Source organism: Myotis daubentonii, chromosome 1 (genome assembly GCF_963259705.1).
Source record: "Myotis daubentonii chromosome 1, mMyoDau2.1, whole genome shotgun sequence".
NCBI lineage: Eukaryota > Metazoa > Chordata > Mammalia > Chiroptera > Vespertilionidae > Myotis > Myotis daubentonii.
In genome coordinates, this window is record NC_081840.1 from 173,482,629 (window position 1) to 173,498,635 (window position 16,007).

Sequence of the window (16,007 nt, forward strand, 5' to 3'; positions counted from 1 at the left end):
TCACGGGGTTTGGGCGCTGCCCCCTGTCACACTGATCCCAGTGCCTGGAGGCCTCTCGGCTCCGCTGATCCCGGTGCTGGGAGGCATGTTACCCTTTTACTATATAGAATAGAGGCCTGGTGCATGGGTGGGGGCCGGCTGGTTTGCCCTGAAGAGTATCCTGAATCAGGGTGGGGGTCCCCACTGGGGTGCCTGGCCAGCCTGGGTGAGGGGATGATGGCTGTTTGCAGTTGGTCACACACCCTTCAGGGTGGGGGTCCCCACTGGGGTGCCTGGCCAGTCTGGGTGAGGGGCTGAGGGCCATTTTCAGGCTGGTGGGTGACTGAAGTTCCCAACTGCTCCTTTTTTTCTTTTTCTTTTTTATTCTGGGCCAGCTTTAGCTTTGAGGCTTGGCTCCAGCTCTTAGGCCTCTGCTACTGAAAGCAGGTTTCTGGCCTTTGTTTACCTTCTGTATTTGAAACAATGTTGCGATCCTGCTGGCTGAAGCCCTAAGGTCTAAAGCAGGTTTCTGGGGTTTTGTTTAGCTTGTATATTTGTAACATAGCTGCTTAGAGTTGCAGCTCAGAGGCCTGCAGTGTCAGGCGGGGAACGTTGGAGTCCTCCGTCACTGAAGCAAGCAAGCTTCATGTTCACTTTAAGCTGCCTGGCTGCCGGCCACCATCTTGGCTGGCAGTTAATGTGCATGTTGCCCTGATTAGCCAATGGGAAGGGTAGCGGTCGTATGCTAATTACCATGTTTCTCTTTTATTAGATAGGATGTGGTCACTTAAACTTTGGGGGGACAGGGTAAGTGGACAAATGAATAAGTTAAGCATAAACATTTTTAATACTCAAAATCACTGATCATTGAACAACTTGAAGACATAAAAATGTATCTTCCTCAAACTTTTACTTTTAGAATTTCTAATTTCTCAGTAATTTGATGAAAACATTTGTGTTATTTGGTGATACATCTACATATATTTTATCAAATTGCAAAAGATAATATGAATAGGAATATAAAATGATGGAAGAGACATTCATTTTAGTTTGTGGTTAGCAAGAAACTAAGCAAAGGGCATGCAGAATAAAAGTAAGAAACAATAGAAGACATGTATATAGTATATCAAATAGAATGTGACTTTCTCAATTGTAGTAATAACTTAGACATGATATAAAGATAAATGCAATTATCAATTACCAGTCCATACATTCAGATGATAATAAATGGCTTTACTTATACTTATGAGGAGCTTTTCCAATAATGCTTAGGTATGATTAATTGGCTTACTCATTTGGGAAGGGGAAGAAAATAATTCAAAAGTGAGCTAATCTTTTCTCCATAGAATAAAAGATCACAATTATGGGGGGAAAAACAACACAGTTTTATGGGGAAATTAGCATAACTCTCTCAGGCTTTGTCTATCCACATCCAGCTATTTTAGGAATTGTTGAAGTAGTCAACAACTCGAACAGGAAGCTTCCCTTGCACTCAAGCAGTTGTTGGAATTTGACACTTTTTATTTTGTTTATTTGCATAATTATAAACTAGTAGTATATAAAATCATGAAAGCTAAATATCTCAATTATAATAAAGTTACTTGGCATTATATTAGGCAATTTCTAGAGTCTTAACTACTCCCTTTCTCACACCTTAATTTTCCAGGAGCTGCTCTATGTTCTTCAGCCAATAGATGGGCCATACTTAGAAGACTTAGTTCCACTGGGGAGTGGGATCTTGGTTAATTTTTGTTGTTCTTAAACCACTTTAAATTACCCAGGGTTTGTAATGTGCCTCATTTTTACTAAACCACAGTCTTTCTGTTGAACCCACTAAGCTCTCTTCACAGCCCACAATTGTACTTCTATTGTGGCTTTCTGTTGTGACTTCTGGTCTCTACCACTGGGACTTGATTGTTATCTCTGTCATATAAATACATTAGAAAGCTTCATCGTGCACATAAGACATGCTTCCTTGCACTTGTACCACACATAATAACCTTTAAGAATTTGGTTATGTAGTAGTCAGAATTCCTGCTATGACCAGTAGAGAAGAAAACGAGAGTATTAACTTTCTTTTTATCTCAGTACCATCCTGAGACTGGGTTGCATGGTTCACAAGGATACAAGTATTGTAATTATGTGTCATTAAAGCTTTATTTTCATGCTCACTTCGGTAGCACATATACTAAACTGGAAACAGTACAGAGAAGATTAGCATGGCCCCTGTGCAAGGATGACATGCAAATTTGTGACACGTTCCATATTTTCTTTGCTTTTAATATATTTTTAATTGATTTTAGAGAGAGAGGAAGGGAAAGAGATAGAGATAGAAACATCGATGAGAGAGCTACATCCATGGGCTGCCTCCTGCATGACTCCTACTGGGGATCAAGCCCGCAACCTGGGCATGTGCTCTGACCAGGAATTGAACTGGTGACCTCTTGGTTCATGGGTCAGTGCTTAACCACTGAACTGTCCTGGCATGTTCTATATTTTGTACGATGTCCCAGTAGGCATCCTCACACTGTTTGTTGATTAACACACATATACACACACACACACAAAACCACTTGATTTTCCAAAAGAAATGATCCTTATTTGATTCTTTAGCAGTGCTACCTTAGTTTACATGACAGACAGTACATGGTAAAGACAATGGCTATGCACCAAAAATTTGTGTTCTGTTCATAATACAGAGCAGTTTCTGGGATGCAGATGCTCAAATCAGGATTATAATCTCCAGTTAACCTTGGATTCAGATGTGTCCCTGTGGCATCCTACACCCAAGACCTGCCCTAAAACACCATTTCCAGTAACCTGTGGGAACCAGGCTAGGTTCTCAACAGAAGAGTGAAGAGGTATTTAAGCTGGGCTCTTACCAATATATCAGCTTACAGTGAAAATAGGCCACAATAAACAAAAATCTATTGTAGGCAATCATTCAAGATATTCCCTTATATTTGATTACTAACTCATTAACTTAAATAATTTTTTCATAGAATCAGCTCCTGGCTCCATAGCATCCTAACACTCACTGCTGATTCTTGTCAGAGCTACTAGTAGTTGCTATCTAGCTACTCCTACTGATTTCTTTGGTATGCCTGAATGGGATGGTATTCTTCTTTTAGGATTCTATGAGGTATTTTCCTGTGCTGAATCCCCTGTGCATTAAAAGAATCAAACCAATCTCCATATATTTTTCAAAGAACAGAGTAACGGGTGGAGAGGCTGTGAATTCAAACGCTTTGCGATAAGAAAATGATACTTAGCCTGTATGGGCACTATTCCCAGAGAAAAAGATCAGCATAATTTTAGCTGGTTAACAAAGGAAATTCAGACTTTTGAAAAAAATAGAAATTAGCATTAGAAAGCCACAACCTTTCCTAGATTGGGGAAACAAAGAGAAAAGCGGTACTCTAGGATCTCAAAAGTTAAGGTCAAATGACAGTAGTGGGAATCAGGGCAGGCCTGCCCAGAGGGAGCTAGAAACAATGAGGTGACACAGCTAGAGACAGAGAAGCTCTTCAAAGCAGAGAGGAAAGAAAAAAAAAAATAGTCTGGTTGCTTCCTCCCTGCCTCCAATCACCCACCAGTACCTCCCACCAGCCGAAGGTCCTAGCAGAGATAAGATGAATAATGAAGCTGGGTGCAGAGGGCCGCCAATTAACATTGTTGCAGACAACCCAATCTGTGGATGGCTCTCCCTGCATGGCGGCTAAAGAAGCTGTGTCTCTTCTTGGGTCACATCTCTTAGCAGCAGTCATTGATCAGTTCTCATCCCATGCTTTAAGCTTTTCCCCTGAGGCTTACCTGTGGTCATGTTCCTGAATTTTGAAACCCACGGACAAATCTTCCATGTAACTGGTTCGCTGATGAACAATTTACTAGCTCATCTTTCCCCTACTTACACCCATTATATAAGAGAAACTAGAGACATGATAACGCATTTTCTTTATGAGATGCTATCACGTGTGCCCTTTCACTTGTTTCTTTTGTGCTAGCAGGGAGGTCACCTAGAGTTTCCCCTGAAGTCTTTCTTCTTAATAACCTGAAATCATTTTACAACATACTAGACTGCAGCTCTCTTCAAGCCAACAAAATAATAAAATAAGTCTTCTTATATGAAGGACTGGTACCTGTACCAGAAAGATATCAAAACTTTGAGTTTGCACATCACAAATTACTGGGTAAGCAGATATATAGCAAAGTAATTAAGGAGTAGCCTTCAAAGTATCTAAAAATTATGTTGTTTTATCACAAAAAAATTTATGAGGGCGAAAACTTATGTTTTTTCTAAAAATAAAGAATGGTAAAAAATAGTACTTGTGTATCGGCACTTATGAAAACATTCTTTAAAATTTTTCAGAAGATACCATACCTCATCTAAGACTAGCTATGTGAAACTTAAATCATATCTATCCTGCCAAAACATTGCAGTAATTTAGCTAAAAGAGGATTTTTATCATGTAGAAAAAAACAATAAGTATTTGGTTGAATTTCATTTAAAGCAGCGGTTCTCAACCTGTGGGTTGCGAGCCCTTTGGGGGTTGAACGACCCTTCACAGGGGTCACCTAAGACCATCGGAAGACACATATATAATTAAATATTGTTTTTGTGATTAATCACTATGCTTTAATTTTGTTCAATTTGTAACAATGAAAATACATCCTGCATATCTGATATTTACATTATGATTCATAACAGTAGCAAAATTACAGTTATGAAGTAGCAACAAAAATAATTTTATGGTCGGGGGTCACCACAACATGAGGAACTGTATTAAAGGGTCGCGGCCTTAGGAAGGTTGAGAACCACTGATTTAAAGTGATGTTCCAATAATTCCATCAATTTTAACAGGTGAGGACAATTGGATTAGCCCTATTTGATAGAGCTCTTAGGCAACTGGTAGAAAGGGAAACCACTGCTCTTTAGAACCCTTCCTCAAAGCCAGAAAATCCACACAGATAGGATTGCAACAAATAGGAGGTCACAATTTTAAAAAGAAAATCACAGAACACATAAGGAAATCAGCCACCATGTTTATGAGTCAGAAAAACACACACACTACAAACCTAAAACCACAAAGATATTGCTGTTTTGATCGTGAATACAACTATGTGAGAAGAAATAAAGAAGAAAGCTGAAACCATTGGAAGGAATATAATTTGATACATCTTAACCTAGGTGTTTTGACATTATTTGTAGAAAGCTTAGAAATATTTCTACCTATACTGTAGAAAACACAAAAGGCTCAGAACTAAGAATAGCAGCTAATAAAATCACAGAGAAACAGAGTTGGAAAATAATGAGAAATTACAAAACAGGAATTGTGGTAGAAGGTCCAATCAACTTCTAACTGGAGTTTCAGAAGAAAATAGTTGACACAATGTAAAAGCAGCATTGCTGGAAGAAATAATGCTTAAAAATCTCCAGAATTGTTATAAAACAAAAACCATCAGATTGAGGAAGCATGAAATCCTAAGCAGGATAAATTTTTTAAAAACATATCTAGATCCATTAAAACCACGCAGAATGCCAAAAGTAAAGATAAAATCTTAAAGCAATTCAGAGAACAAAAATTACATTAGCTACTGGGAAATAGCAACTAGGTTAAAACTGATTCTCCAACAGCAGCAGAAAATAAATCCATGTACCAGTAGTTATAATAAACATAAGTGCAGTGACTCAAGACCGGTTATAAATTAAATAAGTAAGCAAACACAAATAAATCAATGCAGCTCTGTCTTATTTATGAGAAACACCTACAACATAAGAACACAAGGATTTTTTTATACAGATATATCAACCCAATAAAGTTGATATAACTATATTACTATACTAGAGGCCCAGGGCACCAGGGCATGGGATTCATACACTGATGCGGGGGGGGGGGGGGGGGGGGCGTGGCATGCGGGGATCACCTGCTGTGGGAGAGCCCTTCATCCTGTGGCTGTGGACCCACCCTCTGAGTGGCTGCTCCCTGGTCCGGCATCTTCCATGGAGCTGGAGCACTCGCCTCTTCAGTGGACCCGGTTGGGGCCAGGCTCAGGGACAATAGCACTGAGAAGCAGGGGAGTAGGCCTCAGGCAGGTGGTGGTAGTGAACCTGCCTCCCAGCCTCCAGGGTCAGTTCTGAGAGCTCTGTGGCAGTACTGCATGGCCTGTGGGCATCCAAAGGAGGCAGCAGGGAGCAAGGAGGAGGAGGATGAGCCTGGGGTGAGGAGGCTATGATCTGCAGCCAGAGTTCCTGCCCGTAGGCCCAGGGTTCACAGTGAGAGCAGCCGCTCATCCTGATCAGCCGAGCAGTGCTCCCACTGTGGTAGCGCACTGACCACCAAGGGGAAGCTCCTGCATTGAGCATCTGCCCCCTGGTGGTCAGTGCACATCATAGCAACTGGTCGACCAGTCATTCTGGTCTTTTATTATATAGGATTAGTCAGAGTTCTTCATAGAAGCAAAACTAACAATATATGGAAAGATAGATATAAAAGATGTAGTATAGAAGGCCATGAAATCCACAACTTGCCATCTGTGAGCTGGAGAACCAGGAAAAGCAGTGATATAATTCAGGAGCTCTGAGGAACAGGAAATGGACATCCTGGCTCAAGAAGAAAGAACAAGAATTGGCCCTTCCTCTGACCTTTTGTTCCCTCTAGCCCCCAGTGGATCAGATGATACCCACGTCCCTTGATGAGGGTGGATCTTGTCAGGCAGTCTACTGAATCAAATGTTAATCTCTTCCAGAAACACGCTCACAGACACAGCCAAAAATAATGTTTTGCCAGTGATCTGGACTCCCTTAGCCCAGACAAGTTGACACATAAAACTCACCATCAAAATTATTTAAAAACTGACAAAGAGAAAATAGACTTTAAGACTGAAAGTGATGCCAGAGCTTAAGAGTCATTGTAATAGAAATTTCAGTTTGCCAGACAAAAATAACCATTTAAAATCATCATGCACTTAATAATCTAGCTTCAAACATTTAAAAATCAACCAACTGCCGAAACCGGTTTGGCTCAGTGGATAGAGCTTCGGCCTGCGGACTGAGGGGTCCCAGGTTCGATTCCGGTCAAGGGCATGTACCTGGGTTGCGGGCATATCCCCAGTGGGGGATGTGCAGGAGGCAGCTGATCGATGTTTCTCTCTCATCGATGTTTCTAACTCTCTATCTCTCTCCCTTCCTCTCTGTAAAACATCAATAAAATATATTTTAAAAAAAATAAAATAAAATAAAATAAAAATAAAAAAATAAAAATCAACCAACTGTTGTCATATTGGTACACTGTAGATTCCCTTACTCTTTGTGTGTGTGGACATTTATGGAACCCTCTACACAACAATTATGGAGTCCCACATTATCTTCAAACTTATTTTTGAAGCATGTACAGAAACCAAGCAGATATGAAAACAACAACAGGAAAGGCTTAAAAATTTTTCAAATAATATAGCTAATATAAAATATGTGGTGTTTCTTATAATTTGTGTCTTATATATTACATAACTCTTGTGAGATAGTGGTGGAAGTATAATCTTGTATAAATACTTTGAAAATAATTTGGCATTATCTGCTAAATTTGAAGATAAACATGCTCTTGACCCAACAATTCCACTCCTAGATATATTTTATATTTTATAGGTTGTGTGCCAGAAGATTCACATAAAAATATTCATGGTTGCATGATTTGTAATATCAAGAAAACTAGAAATTACCCAAATGTCAACTGACAAAAGAGTAGACAGATTATGTAGTACTAGGGTCCCTTGGCCTGGCCTGCACCCTCTCACAATCCAGGACCCCTCAGGGGATGGCAGTCTGCCAGTTTTGGCCTGATCCTCTCAGGCCAGGCTGAGAGAGCCCACCGGTGCACAAATCCATGCACTGGAACTCTAGTATGCATATAAGATCTTTGATTAATTTCTCCCCACCCTCCCCTCTTCACCTATCACTCTGAGATTCATCAGTCTGCTCCATGTTTCCATGCCTGTGTGTTGAGCATCTGCCCCTGGTGGTCAGTGAGCATCATAGCTACCAGTTGAACAGTCGCTTAGGCTTTTATATACATACTAGGGGCCCGGTGCACGAAATTCGTGCACTGGGTGTGGGTGGGGGGGAGTGTCCCTCAGCCCAGCCTGCCCCCTCTCACATACTGGGAGCCCTCAGGCGTTGACCCTCATCACCCTCCAATCGCAGGATCAGCCCTTTGCCCAGGCCTGACGCCTCTGACAGAGGACCCTCATTTCCCCCATCACTGGTTCTGCCCCAGCCCAGGCCTGATGCCTCTGGCCCAGGCATCAGGCCTGGGCAGGGGACCCCCAAGCCCCTCCGATTGCTGGCTCTGCCCCTTGCCCAGGCCTGATGCCTCGGCCAGAGGCCTAGACCCTCATCACCCTCCGATCGCCTGATCGGCCCCTTGCCCAGGCCTGACGCCTCCGTCAGAGGTGTCAGGCTTGGACAGGGGACCCCCACCTCCCCCCGATCTGGCTCTGGCCCCCGCCCAGGCCTGATTCCTCTGGCCCAGGCATCAGGCCTGGGCAGGGGACCTTCAGCCCCCCGCCCAGGCCTGATGCCTCGGCCAGAGGAGTTGACCCTCATCACCCTCCGATCACCAATCACTGGATTGGCCCCTTGACCAGGCCTGAGGCCTCCAGCAGAGGTGTCAGGCCTGGGCAGGGGACCCCCAGCTCCCCGCGGTTGCAGGCTCCGCCCCTGCCCAGGCCTAACGCCTCTGGCCTAGGCGTCCGGCCCAGGCAGTGGGGACCCGCAGCTGCAGTTGCCCCGCGATCGTGGGCTTCACTTTAGGCCCAGGCAAGGGACCCCTAGCTCCTGGGACTGCCAGCTTCGACTGTGCCCAGCTCCCATCGCTGGCTCCACCCCTACCTCCTGCTATCACTGGCCAGGGCGGAAAAGGCACCTGCCCCCCAGCTCTTAGCTCCCCCCTGGGTTTCCGATCACTGTCAGTGGCAGGGGGCTTCTTCCTGCTTTCCCTTTTGCCTCCCTGCATTGTGCCTACATATGCAAATTAACCGCCATCTTGTTGGCAGTTAACTGCCAATCTCAGTTGGCAGTTAATTTGCATATAGCCCTGATTAGCCAATGAAAAGGGTATCGCCGTACACCAATTACCATTTTTCTCTTTTATTAGTGTAGATACTAAAGGCCCGGTGCACAACAATTTGTGCACTTGGGGGGAGAAGGGTCCCTCAGCCCAGTCTGTGCCCTCTCGCAGTCTGGGACCCCTCGGGGGATGTCAGGCTTGTTTCGTTCCCGCCTTCCTCTGCCCCTGGCCCAGCTTGTTTCCCCCCACCCCACTGCCACCCAGCTTGTTTTCGGTTGCCTGAATTGCTTCACTCCCGGCTGGTACATGCAAATTAACTGCCATCTTTGTTGGTGGTTAATTTGCATATTGTGCTGATTAGCCAATGGGAGGCATAGCGAAGGTATGGTCAATTACCATTTTTGGCTATTATTAGATAGGATAGTTACTTAATGAGATACTGTATAGAAATAAAATAAATAACTCATAATGACAGCCATCCACATGTATGAATCTCAGAAACATGTTGGGTGAATAAGAAATATCAGAAAAATACATATAGTATAGTAAATTTCATAAACAAGCAAAATAAAGCATTATATTGTTTTAAGAGATACATATATGCAGTAAAACTAGAAAAAAAGAAAAATAAGAAACAAATTTAAGATACGAAGCTTCTTCTGGGGCTGGGAGTTCACAGGAGTTGTGATATAGGAAGTAAGGACAGGGACCTGGAACCATATGGTGAATACTCTATTTCTTAGGTTGAGTGTTGGGCTTTCTGGGAATTGTTCTATTAGTAAGCTTTACTCATCAAAAACAAACTTTTAGCCAAAACCGGTTTGGCTCAGTGGATAGAGCGTCGGCCTGCGGACTGAAAGGTCCCAGGTTCGATTCCGGTCAAGGGCATGTACCAGGGTTGCGGGCATATCCCCAGTAGGAGATGTGCAGGAGGCAGCTGATCGATGTTTCTCTCTCATCGATGTTTCTAACTCTCTATCTCTCTCCCTTCCTCTCTGTAAAAAATCAATAAAAATATATTTTAAAAAAACAATTAAAAAAACAAACTTTTAAGTACATAAAATATTTTATAATTTTGAAGTAATAAAATATATACAAATAACCAATAAGCACATGAAAAGATGTTCAATTTTATTAATCATTAAGGAAATGCAAACCAAAACCATAATAGAATTCTAATCCACATGTATTTGAATGGATAACAAAAAAAAAAGAAAAGAATGAAAGAAAATGAGTGTTGGTGATGATGTGGAGAAATTAGAAATTCTGTGCATTGAAGGAAAAAATGTAAAATTTAGTGGCCAGTATGGAAAATAATTTTTCAGTTCCTCAAAAAGTCAAATATATAATTACCACATAATCCAACAATTCCCATTTAGAAATATAAAAATACGTGTATACTAATGCTCATAGCAGCATTATTTACAATAGCCAAAGGTAGAAACACCCCAAGTGAGCATCAACAGATGAATGAATAAACAAAATGTGGTATATACATACAATGAAATATTATTCAGTCATAGAAAGGAACGAAGTTCTGATACATGCTATAACATATAGCAATTAACCTTGAAAACATGCTAGGTGAAATAAGCCAGACAAAGGAAAAATATTGCATGAGTCCTAGAATAGGCAAATTCATAGAGATAGAAAGTAGAACAGAGGTTACCAGGGACTGAGGGAGGAGGAAATTGGGAGTTATTTTTAATGGGACAGAGTTCATGTTCGAGATAATGAAGAAGTTCTGGAAATGGACAGTAGTGATAGTCAGCATTGTGAATGTACTTACTGCCACTGAATTGTACATTTAAAATTGGTTAAAATGATAAATTTATTACATATATACATACACACTCAGTAAAAAATTGAAAAGGGGGCAAAGACTTTTCATAAAAAAATGATTCAGATTAAGAAATACTGACAAGGAATAATCTCCCAGACATATTAAGTTTTAAAAGCAAAAACTGTGTGTATAGACTAGTCTACATTTTTAAGGAAAAATTATGGGGGCTTCCTACACACCTCTGTACTCACATAAGCATACAGATGTATACAGAGAGTTTCTGAAGATACCAAAGAAACAGATAACTGTGGATTCCTATGAAGGGAAGGATGGGGTCTGAGAGATTTATGTTAGATTTTGAATTTACTTAGCACTTATGTATCACCTATTATAAAATAGATTTGAAATTACAGACTTCTATCAATAGAGTCATAGGTATTTTAGAAAAATTAAACTGTCAGAAATGCATAGATTGAGTAGATGGGGGAAGACCAGAGTTTACAACACCAGTTAAGTGATTGTTTATATACTGCAAATGTGACAATTGGCATCTGAACAAAGCTCTGGTACTAGAAAGGAAATTGAAAAATATCTTAAGTATTGATTTATTAGATATAAGGGATAAAGAAGAAATAAAGATAACTCTAAATTTGGGGGTCTGGTTGATAAGACATTAATTGCCAACTCCTTAATTATTATGAGTAAACTAGGCTGTGTCAGACATCCTTAGCACTGCTAAGTTGGCGGGAGAGGCTCCTGCCACCACCACTGCGCTCGCAGCCGTCAGCCCAGCTTGTGGCCTGCCAGAGCTCCCCCTGTGGGAGCACACTGACCACCAAGGGGCAACTCCTGCGTTGGGCGTCTGCCCCCTAGTGGTCAATGCATGTCATAGTGACCAGTCATTCTGCTGTTAGGGTCAATTTGCATATTACCCTTTTATTATATAGGAAAATAAATAAAATTCTCTACATCTATAGATTCATTCCTCAAACAATTATTGCATGTCTATGTTCTTTTGCCAGGCACTGGGGATACAGAGATGATCAAAAACAGCCCCTACTGTCAAAACACAGTTTCTGGGGAAGACAAGTGTGAATAGAAAACTACAGAACAATGAAATAAACACTGTGTTACCTCTACAATCAGTGTAGAGAGAGCACAGAGTAAAGGAAACTCAATTTGCCAAGAGGACTGATAAGAGAATTCAAGAGGAGGTCCAGTCTTAGCACTGTTCTGAGGAGTGATCTAGAAACTTCCTAGAGAAACACAAGAATATCAGGTAGAACAAATGGGCATGGTATTTTTCAGGGTGTGTGTGTATGTCAAGTGCAGAAGAAGGTAGGGGAACTTTAAGTCCCCCAGATCCTATAAATCAACATTTCCAAAATAAGTTCATGATTCATCCATAAAAACCTGCTGCTCCTGCTGACTGAATAATTAAGTTTTAGGCATTACAGTGCTAAGCATATCCTTTTGTGATTTATAGTTTTGATTATTTTGTTTTCTGTGCCAATGCCAGCTTCCTTACTAGGTAATATATTCTTTTTCTTCCTTGAGGCCTTAAACTCCTACTAGTTAAGGTGGAGCCATGGGAGAGGTAAGTGAGGTGTGAGAATAATTATGCCGTATTTATGATTTCAAGCAGACTGAGGAAGAGGGAGATTTGGGGGGAAAGGATGTGGGCTTTTAAAAAAAAATACCTCCCCAGTCATGTGTAAGGGCTTATTAAGAGCCACTGATGTGCCTGTCTAGGCTCAGTGAACACAGTGGTGAACATGTACATGGAGTCTCAGTTTTCTGCTTCATTGATAAGGCTGATTTCATTACTCACATAATGAAATCAATACGTAGATGACACATTAGTCAATAGTTGAATTAACATAGAGACATAGGAAATCACACTCAGTGGATGACTGCTGTGTGCAGCAAAAGCATTTTATCATGCTGACAGTTCTCAGCCACATTTTCCCTTCTCACCCATTTTTTTTTCTCTGTGGTGCAAACAGTATATACTAACACTGATGCAGGATAGAAATCAGTTAAAGCAGTTATGATAAAGACCTAGTTGTTGCAAGTAATACCCTAGTGATAATAACAATAAAATCCTATATAATGAAAGGGTAATATGCAAATTGACCAAACGGCAGAACGACCGGTCACTATGACATGCAATGACCACCAGGGGGCAGATGCTCAATGCAGGAGCTGCCCCCTGGTGGTCAGTGCACTCCCACAGGGGAGCGGGCCTAAGGCCGTCAGTTGGACATTCCTCGAGGGCTCCCGGACTGCTAAAGGGCCCAGGCCAGGCTTTGGAACCCCCTCCACCTCAGTGCATGAATGTTGTGCACTGGGCCTCTAGTAATATTGATAATAGATAATATTTGAGAACTTACACCATTCTAAGTGCTTAGTATGTGTTCTTTTTAAATATTCACTGCAAACCTTTGAGATAGGTATCATTATTACACTTATTTTTAGGGATGAGAAAGCTGAGACACAAAGATATTGGATAAATTGCCAAGATCATATAGCAAATATGTGGCAGAGCTGGGATTTAAACAGAAATAGTCTGGCTCTAGGGCCTGAAATGTTAAACATGGCACTATGAAACTCTTGGCTAACGTGTTACTCTGTGTCATCAAATGAAAGATGGATATGACCTTGAGAACATTATGACAGAGCACTTTAATTGGTAAACAAATCTGTAGTGATGGGATCATACAGGATCTGTTACAATGGACAACATTTTTATTTCCTAGCTTCACCATGGAGATACTACTTTCAATCTTTTTTCATAAGTTTATAAATTAATTGCCTCATACCTCTGTAATCCCTGAAATGAAGACTTCTTTCTTATGAGAATACTAGAGGCCCTATGCTCAAAATTTGTGCAAGGGGCGCGGCCCTTGCAGCCATGACAGCTTGCCTCGGCCCTCGCAGCCAGAGTGGCTGCCTTGGCCTTTGCATCCCCGGCTTTGTTCAGAATGTCATCTGGGAAGGACATCCAGAAGGACGTCTGGAAGGTTATTCAGCTGTCTTGTCTAATTAGCATATTATGCTTTTATAGATTGAATATGCAACATTTTTGTAAATAGTCAGAACTGACACATATTAGGGATCTTTTAGAAATAAGTAGGAAATAAAATTTGGAAATAAGTAATTCACATGCTTTTATTTATAAAACACTATAAGTTAGCCCTGGCCAGAGTGGCTCAGTTAATTGGAATGCCATCCATTGTACCAGAAGGGCACGGGTTCAATTCCCGGTCAGGGCACAAACCTGGGTTGCTGGTTCAATCACCAGCCAGGAGGAGGACAATCTATGTATCTCTCTCACGTTGATATTTCTCTCTCTTTCTCTCCCCCGCTTCCTCCTTCTCTAAGATCAAAATTCAAAAAAGATTCTATAAGTTATATTATTTCTTATCAAATCATAATACCATAAAACCATGGGAACACCAATTTGAAGAATCTTAGATTTCCTTACTCTTATCCTTTCTTCAATCTCTGTCATTATTTTGGGTTGATGGTACATAGGCAGTGGTAATATCCCTTCGAATTTTAAACTTGTGACAATCTTGGAAATACCTGCATATATTTATGCAAATTGTACTTTTTATCCACTTTTCGTCTAATATTTTCTTAAAGCCCCTTAGTGTTGGACACTAAGGTCTTTCAATGTTTCAAAAAATGACACATGTCATGACATTTTATAAATGGCACATTTGCTCCAGTGCCTGTGTTTAGCAAAATAGCTCTTAGTACAATTCATGATTCTCACCAATGCAGACTGGGAAAGGGATGCTGTCACCAATAGGTATTCATTATATTTCAAGAAGGCAGTATTAAGTCAAAGAGAAAAGACCAATTTCATGATACTTTTCACAGAAGAGAATGTCCTTGGAGATAGATGGCTGACATCTATAAAATGGATGCTATAATTAAAATTGTAACCACGGGTTTATAATTTTCTACAGATCCCACAAGCTACATTAATTCACAAGGTGGAACTTCAAATTAGCATAGCACTATAATCACAATCAGAGGGTTATAATTAAATGTGCTTGCTAGTGAAGGTCACTAAGTGAGACAAATCCAGATTCTTTCTGCTGCTGCTGTCCTTTAAATGATTAAAAACAAAATTGTAATGTAACAACTTTAACTAAAATATTGTCTATAGTGATTTACTAGCCCAGAATCCTAAATACATAAGGTGGGATGAACATAGCTAAGTGTGTAGCATGCTGATTTTTAAACCTTCTAAAAAAAGAGCAGTGCAAAATGTTGTATATATGTATAATTTATATAGACTTATATTACATATATAATATATACTGTACATAATGTTTAATGTCCTTTATATTTATATTTAATATCAATATATTTTTGTTACGCATATATGTTCTAACACACTGCCCCATCGGGAATATGAATGAAGGGAAAATGTCAGTGATCATGAAGATGAACACTTCCTTTTGTTTTTTTACTTGCTGTGCTTTTCTTTCTTCTCTGTTAGTAGAAGAGTTAGTTTGGAGGGAAGCCACACTGTTCTGAGCTATTCACACTATTTAACAGCTTTACAGCTTCCAGTTCCAAGCAAATCGTTTTGAGAGCCCTCTGCCAGACTCATGATAGGAATGCTGATTCAGAGGGAGAGACAAAAGCTCGCCTGCTGCCAGAAGTGTCGGAGAGGAAAGCACAAAGAAGGGGAAGGAGGTGCTATGTCAGAAAAACAGTTCTCTGTTCCAAGACTGAGTCGTTACATTGCTTAGTCCAATGTGAAATGCTTTTCCATCTTTCTTCATTCGGCTAGCTTCCTCCTTTCCTCAAAACAATTTAAATACATTTTAAATGCATTTATCGCAGCACTTACTGCATTTGTTTTATTTTTATTTTATTTTTTGTCTCTCTCACTCATGAGTGTATAGGCATTCTTTTTTTAAATATATTTGTATTGATTTCAGAGAGGATAGGAGAGGGAGATATAGAAACATCAATGATGAGAGAGAATCATTGATCGGCTGCCTCCTACACACCCCACACTGGGAATCCAGCCTGCAACCCGGGCATGTGCCCTGACCAGGAATCAAACCGTGACCTCCTAGTTCATAAGTCAATGCTCAACCACTGAGCCACACCAGATGGGGCAAGTGTATAGGCAATCTTACCATGAATTCCATGGA

At 40.8% G+C, this 16,007-nt stretch overlaps 1 non-coding gene across 1 annotated transcript; it reads left to right on the forward strand.

Moving 5' to 3' along the window:
- The first annotated feature begins 2,143 nt into the window (after positions 1–2,143).
- On the forward strand, positions 2,144–2,250 carry LOC132223807 (U6 spliceosomal RNA). Its single transcript, XR_009450524.1, has one exon. It is a non-coding gene; the product is annotated as a U6 spliceosomal RNA (small nuclear RNA).
- The last annotated feature ends 13,757 nt before the right edge of the window (positions 2,251–16,007 follow it).